Here is an 8714-nt window from a genome sequence, read left to right on the forward strand (position 1 = left end):
TGGACCGGGCCCACCTTCCCTCCCCAGAGGCCTCGCCGAGGGAAGCCACTTCATCTTCCTTGGACCAAGCATGCCTCGTTCCCCATGAACGGCTTTGTGAAAAAGGTCACCGAACTGGTGTCTGAGCAGGTTAATCATTCCAGCAAATTTAACCAGGAATGCATCAGTCTGGAACCAACTTAGTGTAGCGATAAAAATAGCAGGTATTTATTTTAAAGCACACTCATGATAAGTCTGAGGAGGTCAGTGGTTAACTTGAGCCGGTGGTTGAAGGAGGGGGCCACCAGCACTCATTTTTGAGGGTCGGCACTCATTTTTGGTATCAGACGTTTCTCTACCTTTTGGCTAAGATCAAGTGTGGTATCTGTTCTTATCATTTTGCACGCACATTTTTGTGCAAGTAAATGTGAATAATTTATCATAACTGCGACTTGTACTTTGAAGTGAATAAATTTGCTGTATGCAAATGTATGCAAATTTCGAAATCGGCCCACTGAGCTTTTAACTAAGTAGGAGGAAGGATACCAGTGTTCTGGTATGTGTTTTGCTCACTAGAAGCACATAGTAAAGCCCCCCTAAGGGTCTACGGTCAGCTATTAGAGCCTGGAAACGTTGCACTACCTAATATGTCTCCCTTCCTGGCAATTGGGTGCACTAATGCTGGAGGCTTAAAACCCCTCCTAACACCCTTCACAGGCCTGAACTGCACCCAGACCTCTGGCGAGGGGATTCATGCTTAGGTGGTAACACCTATAACCCTTGCCTTAGCTCTAGGGTGTGACTGGACAGTGTCTCTTGCACTGCAGACTATTGTGGTCTGCTGGGAGACACCCCAGGTACCCTGACAGTGGACCGCAGGCAACAACGGTAACCCAGCGGGAACCCAGACATTACTGGTAAGCCCCAAATCCACCAAACGGGTGACAAAATAGACACTGGATCCCCAGTGACAATCACAGAAGGCATCCCCCCACCGGACACCCCGAAGCACAACACCCAGCCCCCTGGGAGGGCGGCAAAGGGACAAGTCAGGCTGCACCTCCAGAACCAAGCTACAGCGCTGGGGAGGCTGGTGCCCAGAAGGACTCAGGGCCTAAGGCAGGTGCACCTGAAAACTCCACTGCTGCCAAACCAGGGAGCAGGGGGAAGGGCGAGGTGGGGACCAGGCAAGGGACTGCCCCAGAACCCTTCAATGGGTATAATGTCTCCCACCGGCACGCCCAGTTCATGCGGTGGGAGGTAAGGGACAAGGAAGGGCCCAGACTGAAAAGGGACATGTTCTTGAACAAGGTTCTCAAGCCAGCAGGAGTCCCAGTGATTGAGTTGCTGTGCTGCCAGGCGTCCGCGTCAGGCATGATATTTCTCCTGAGTTCTAGCACCCAGGCCCTCTTTAGGAAGTACTGGGATTCCTTCCCGGGGAAGAAGAAGGAGACACCCTACAGCACCTTCAGCCTGACTACAGGATGGGCGCCGGCGACAACGGAGAAGAGGGTGATGGTGAAGATGACCAACTCCCACATCCCAGACAGAGACATCGCGTCACTTCTCCAGAGGTGCAGCACTATTATGAATGAACCCACCAAGGTCAGAGACAGCAACAGAATATGGAACACGGCCTGGCGAGCAGCTATCAACCTCCACAAAGACCCTGCAGGGAGAGACAGAATGAAACACCCACAGGAAAGCTTCTACCTAGGAGCCGACGTAAGGAGAATGAGGTACCCAGGACAACCCTTCACCTGCAGGAAGTGCGAGCCGTGGACCACATAGGACGAGACTTCCCGAAGACGTTCTGCAGGACCTGCAAACAGAGCGGGCCCGACACAACCCAATGCACCGGCAAGAAGATGTGCAACTTCTGTGGGGGAGAAGAACACATGTACTGCCAGTGCCCCAAATCAGACAAGCCAAAGGCCTATGCAGCGGCAACGGGAGACACCCCAGCCCAGAGGAGCACCAGACCAACGGTGGACCCCATTGCCAACACCAAGGTGAAAAACCTCCTGAAGGCTGCAAAGATCGAAGCGGACAAGAAACCAGAGCCAACCAGGTAGGTCGAGCAGAAGGGACCAGCCTGAAGGTGGCACCACCAAAGGACCAGACCCAGCACAAGCCCAAGAGGACCCCGTCGCAGAACCAACTACAGCAGAGGAACCACCAACCCTGATGAAGGAGGAACAAGCAACGGGACCCCAGCACCCCAGTGGAGACCCTGAGGAAAGAGCACCAGAGGCCCAATCAACAGAAAATCAGAGGGACCAGGACCCAGAGCCAGAAGCAGGAGCCAAGAAAAGAGGAGAAGAGAAGACCCCAACCAAGGCAAAAGGAAATAAGAAGAAGAAAAAGAAGAACAAGGGAAAGAAGCCAGACGACAACAGCAGCAGCAAGGACGACCAGCTAATAGAGGAGGAGTGAAGTAAGTCAGATCGCAGAGGCTATGGGACGAAGGCAAGAAGGAGAAGGAAGAGAAAGAGGAGAAAAGGAGGCAGACCAGGTCAGAAGGTAAGATGGGGAAAGCACCGCCACACACTGACATCAAGGTCGACCCCGACATCAGTGAGGAGGAGATGAGGAGATGAGAGACCAGACCCTCCCCCGGACGAACAAGAAGAGCACAAGGCCTAGTAAGGAAGACTTCTACACTTGGAAGAAGATCATCAAGGCCCAGGAAGACAAGACGACAAGAGGACGGATACAGTGGACTCTGGAACGGAGGACATCGACATTGAGGATGACGGAAACACCCCAAATGACCCCATAGCAGATGTCCTGGAGGACCTGAAGAAGCTGCGCTGGAAGGTCAGCGAAACAATGGAGGCCTGAGCAGAAAAGGACGAGAGGGACGAAGAAGAGGCCATTGTGTGGACAGATGTCACAGAAGCCACCATGGAGATCTCCATTGAGAGCCCAGAAGAGGCAGAACCAGAGACAGGAGGCCTGCAGGCAGTTCAGCACCCGGAGACTTAGTAGCCCTTCCCACAGAAAGGTACAGACACCGGACACAGACTGCTAGCGCTGAGACAATGGCTATATCGTTGTTCACCCTAAACATCAGGAGCGTGAAGGATCATATCAGGCAGGTTGGCACGTTGCGCTTCCTGGCCGGCCAGATCCTATATAACTGCTTTCTGCAGGAATGTGGAATTCCGTACGCACAGTCGTACACCCAGCTCGAACGGCAGTGGACGCACGGGCCTTCATTTTTGGTCTGGAGGAAACGATTGCAAATCGTCTGGAGTGGCCATTCTAATCAAGGGGAGGCATTTCACCGTGGACAAGGTCACTGAGCAGGTCAACGGCAGAGTGCTGGTCATGGACGGCTCGTGGGCCCGTGAGCCCATTAGGCTCATCAATGTCTATGGCTCCCCCAGAGAAGAACGAGCGACTCAGATGTTCAGTGTGCTCAGAAGGTGTGGCAGAGAAGACCTGGGAAGGACAACCATTGCACCAGGGCTTCACGGGCCAGGTAAATTTGAACTAACTGTTGTGGCCACCACCTCTACTCTGCGAGGGTGGAATGCAAATCGACCCCTAAATCACCGATTGTCACTTGTAGTTTTTGCCATTGACCACAATGTTAAATGAGAACTGTATTCAAATGCACTTATTTTCCATTGCTTTGAAAATTCATAACTCCAGTTATATGTATTTTAAAAAGTTCATTTTGGTGTCTAAAATTATATTTAAAGAAGCTCTATTTTTATAAATTGGTATCGGATTTTTATTGTGTCGTCTCAATTACTTATGAACCATAATGGTACTGTAAAATGCTTAACACATGATCCTCCATTAAAGTTTAACTGCTCTTCTCACACTAATAGGACTGATTTAAGGATTTATTGTTGTGAATTCAAGGATCATCTTTGAGGCATGCCACATAATATTACATTTTCCTACAACTGCCGTGTGGTAGGGGCCATAGGCTTGTGCGGTAGTGGGCCGTGACCCCATATGCTGGGAGGGGCCACTGCCGAAGATTTCACCATGGTAATATGGCGGGAACCCATGTGCTGTGGAATTCGGGCCCCCATATGACAGAGGGAGTCACCGGAACCATCCAGAACTGCAACCTGATCTGCAGTCCCCTGCCAGAGAAATGAGGACGCGGTGGGAGCACTTGTGCATCATTACCCAGGTGAGGGACCTGCGATAGGATCATCAAAACCATTCCCCACTGGGAGACAAATCAGACACTAACCCAGCAGAAGAAACCTCAGAGACCCTCCGGTTGCTTTGTGAGTGAGACCACAAGTGAAGGACTCTGCACTCGCTGAGTGAAGCTTCCTGGGCTGCATGTGGCATACTCATTTGAATTAAACTGCAGCGGCTTTGAGTGCCCACAGACAGGGCCCACACAGGAATTCAAGACACTCAACGCCTGTTGGTGTGGGTAAGACTGATTTCGGGGCTGTTGGCCCTGGGGGAACTTGCTGCTAGCAGCGCTCTGGAACTGGAACACTGTTGACTTTAACTTAGAGTCAAAGTAGACTCTTGAGACTCGGACTGCTACTGGGAAATACCCTGGATGTTAACAATAGTGAATGGGGAATAATCACTTCCGCTAGCACAAGGAGGGAGTAGGACAGGGAATTGCCAAAGAAACCTAAGGAGTAATTGTATGTTTGTTTGTGAATGTTGTATTTTTCTTTTGTGTTGATTGTGGTAGATAATAAAATAGTTCTCTTTTTTCACATTAGTATTTGGCTGGACAATGATTTATTGTTGCATTTGGAGTTGTGAGCCCGTCTCTGTTCACTGTGCTGTATCTACACCTTCCACTGAGGGAGCCTTGGACTGCTCAGACCATGCATACCCTAAGATTCAAGTGAAGGAGAGGTGCTTGGCCCTGTTACTCAGAGTTCATAGTAAATCTGGGACATCAGGAGTAAAAGGCCTCAAACCCTGCTGTTGGGCTCAGAAATCCCTGCTTGCGCTGTGGCCCTCTGAAAGAGGCTCTGACATTATATATCAATCAATCAATCACTCAATCAAGGGTTTATATAGCGCGACTACTCACCCGTGAGGGTCTCAAGGCACTGATATATATATATCCACAATACTTCGCCACCACAATCCCCTGGAAGGACAAAGGCAGACCCAGGTATCGGTGCATTGAAGATTTTATTTTCAGATGCCCTGCACCACCGCCATTATGCATATTTTACCTACTGGCGGTCGCCAGTAGGTAGTTATACTTACGACCTAGTTTCCATAGTTTGGATTTGCCAACATCTTTGGCGTCGTTTGATGACTCTTCGCAATACTTATCGGGCGGTCAGGTAAGCTGCTGTTTTAGTTTCGGGGTGATTTGTAAAGCGGGCGCCGAGAAAAAGGCGGGTCCCAAAACGCTTTTTCTTCTTGTTAATTTCCATAGGAAACTTTAAACACAGCTACAGCCAGAACTGCTGAACGGAATTACACCAAATTTGACAACAATGCAGCTCTTGGTTCGGAAAGCACTCTTTTTGTTAAATGGTGTGTTCCTGAGAAATTTAAAGCCTTCTCAGATATACAAATATGGCTGCGGAGGATCCAGGAACCCTCCCGATCTCAAGCCTGCAATTTGATTGGCTGCCAACACCTCAAGTCAGGAACTGTTGGCCGCCATCTTGTGACTTGGTTGAACCGAGTCACAGGAAAAAAGGTAAAAAAACGTTGAAAATGAAGAAAAGGGGTTAGGGTAAAAACACCCTGACCCCCTAGGCCTGCTCAGGAGGTCCTACTGGGACCCCTAGGGCCAAAAAAGCTTTTATTTTTTTTACTTTTTGGCGGGATTCGCGTTGGATACGTGAATCCGGCTGAAAATTAAAAAAACATAACTAAGCGAAGGCTCCAGCACTTTGTTTTCTTTAAACCCCCGCGTGAGCCAGGTCCCCGGGGCATCCATTAATATAGATGCGGGGGCCCATGCAGTCCCATGGATTGCCTCCTCCCCGGGGCTATGTTTATTAAATGCGGTGGCCACGCAGGCCCCCTGCAGCCCTGGGGACCGCCACCTCCCTAGGGCTAAATTGAAAAGATGCATGGGGAGCTCCAGCCCCCCCACGGAACCCTGGAGACTACTACCTCCCTGGGCTACTTTGCAAATGGGAGGGGGGCCGCTCGCCCCCCCTCCTGGAGCCGTAACTAGCCATGGGTACTGCCACCCCCCAGGGCTGGCTCCAGCAATGTCCCGGGGTGCCCATCCCCGGGACATTGTAGTTTGCTACAGCCTGGAGGGAGCACTGTTTTCGCCATGCCATAGCAAACACTGCTCCGCTTCATGAAGTAAAGCAGAATTGCTTTTGGGCAGAGGGAGCTGCATGTTTGCAGCTCCCTCTGCCCAAAAGCAATGCCGGTTCCCATAGGAGGCAGGGAGCCAGCAGGGACAGCAGGGGCTTGAGGCTTCCCCCGCTGTCCCCAACGGAGTGGCCATGCCCCGGAGGGAAGGAGTCCCGGGAGCAACATCGGCCCAGGTAGGGGGGCGTCTGGTGCCAAAAATGGCCTGGGGAGGAGGGTCGCTCGCCCCCCTCCCTCTTTTTTTTTAAATAAAAAAAAATGTCCGGGCCCCAGGGAATGGGGTCCCCAGGGCCGAAATCGGCCTGGGGAGGGGGAGCTTTATAATTAAAAAAAATAAAGATAGGCCTTGCCCCAGAAGATGGGATCCTGGGGCCAAAGCCAACCTCGGGAGGGGGGCCGCATGCCCCCTGTTAGAACTGGGGGTCTCTAGTTGGCAGAGGTAGGTACCTTTGATCAAGTAGGGACCCTTGCTTCTAGACAGGGTAAGGGGGCTACACTCCTAAATAACCCCTGCTCAACCCCCTGGGTAGCTTGGCACGAGCAGGCAGGCTTATCTCAGAGGCAGTGTGTAAAGCATTTGTGAACACATACAGTAATACAGTGGAAACACTAGAGATGGACACCACACAGGTTTTTATAAAAATAAGTATTCTTTATATAGACTTAACACAAGACCAAAATAACAAAAATACACAATACTGTAATAAAAAATAGGCTTTTAGATGGTAGAAATAGCTTAGTTCAAGTTGATGGTAAATGCGACACGTTTCTCACAAAAGTACTTGGAATGTGTAACGCAAAAAAACAAAAAGTTCGCAGGGAGAATGATGCTTCAGTTCCTTGCTTCGGGGGAGGTGATGCGTCTGTTCCTCGGTGCTTGCGCAAAGTAGGCGATGCATCTGTTCCTTACAGGAGAGAAGGTGATGCGACAATCTCGGGTGCGTTCCGGTTGCGATGCGACAAGATGGCGCCTCGATGCGATGTGACAATCCGGAACAATGTGATAAGATGGCGCCCTTGATGCGATGCAACGTCTTGAAGATGATCCATGCACGCCCAACGGCCGTGCGGCGAACTCTGTAACTTTGGAGCCGCGACAGGCCCTGCGAGACACTTCTCCGGGGATGAGATGATGACCCTTGCGGTGGCGACGCCTTCTCCGGTGATGCAATGACAAACAGGTGTGACAGAGACACGCTTCTCCGGTGATGCGGCGGCGACCTCTGCGGCGGCGACATGCTTCTCCGATGATGTGATGGCATCAGCTGCGACGGGGTCCGGCTTTTTATAGTTGAGTCGTGCTTCCAGCTTCTGCAGACAGAATCCCCAGCAAGGTAATTCAGAGAGGAGCTGGTGGTGAAGTCTTGTATCTCTGAGACTTCAACAGGAGGCAAGCACAATTCAAGCCCTTGGAGATTCTTCTTCAAGAGGATTAAAATTGCAATAAAAGTCCTTTCGCCTTTCCTTGGCAATAAAGAAACCACTGCAGGCAAACCCCAGCAAACAACACACTGGCATAGGGGTAGTCAAAAACTCCTGCAGATTCTCTGGTTCTTCTCCTTGGCAAAAGGTCTGTCTTGATTCCCAGAAGTGATCTAAAGTCTTGGGGTCTGGGTCCCAATATTTATACTAGTAAATCCTTTGTTCTCTGAAGGCAGAGGGTATCTGTACCTAGCCAGAACCAGTTCTGTCCAGCTTCCTGGCAGGAGGTGGAGACAGCATTGTTGAAAGCAGACCTGGCCCAGGGAGCTAAAAGGAAATTTCCTCCCCCTACTCTCTATTCTATGAAGGCTGGGGGCAATGAAAGGAAATCTCCGGCCCCCACTCTCAATTCAGCCAAGGTCATATTCAGCCCAGCCCTGACCCATCAGTCTGCTGGAGCCCAAGCCCTCCTGTCACTCACAAATAAGACATGCAATCCACAACCTAGCAGAGGCAGGCTGGATGGTTAGGCAAGAAAATACCCACTTTCTAAAAGTGGTATTTTCAAACAAAGAATGTTAAAACCAACTTCACTAAGAGATGTATTTTATCATTCTGAGTTCAGGGATACTTAATTCGTTTTTCTACCATGTTCCCTGGGAAAGTTAGGATTATAAGATGTTATAATCAAACTGCCCATTCTAGCCTATGGGGACAGGTAGCCTTGCAATAGTGAAAAACAAAATTGGCTGTAATTCACTATCAGGACATGCCACACACATCAGGGCATGTCCTACCTTGTTCATACAATGCACCTTGCCCATGGGCCTACCTTAGGGGTGCCTGATATGTAGAAAAGGGAAGGTTTAGGGACTGGCAAGTGGGTGTTCTTACCAAGTTGACATGGCAGTACTAGACTGCACACAGGCTCTGCAATGGCAGGCCCAAGACACACTTTACAAGCTGCTTCTGTGGGTGGCAAAATCAGTGCTGCAAGTCCACCCGCAACATTT

The 8714-nt window shown here is 50.4% G+C and overlaps 1 pseudogene; it reads left to right on the forward strand.

The window, feature by feature from the left end:
* The first annotated feature begins 325 nt into the window (after positions 1-325).
* LOC146833851 (U2 spliceosomal RNA) lies at positions 326-482 on the forward strand (annotated as a pseudogene).
* Positions 483-8714: the final 8232 nt, after the last annotated feature.

Source organism: Triturus cristatus, chromosome 4_2 (genome assembly GCF_964204655.1).
Source record: "Triturus cristatus chromosome 4_2, aTriCri1.1, whole genome shotgun sequence".
Lineage (NCBI taxonomy): Eukaryota > Metazoa > Chordata > Amphibia > Caudata > Salamandridae > Triturus > Triturus cristatus.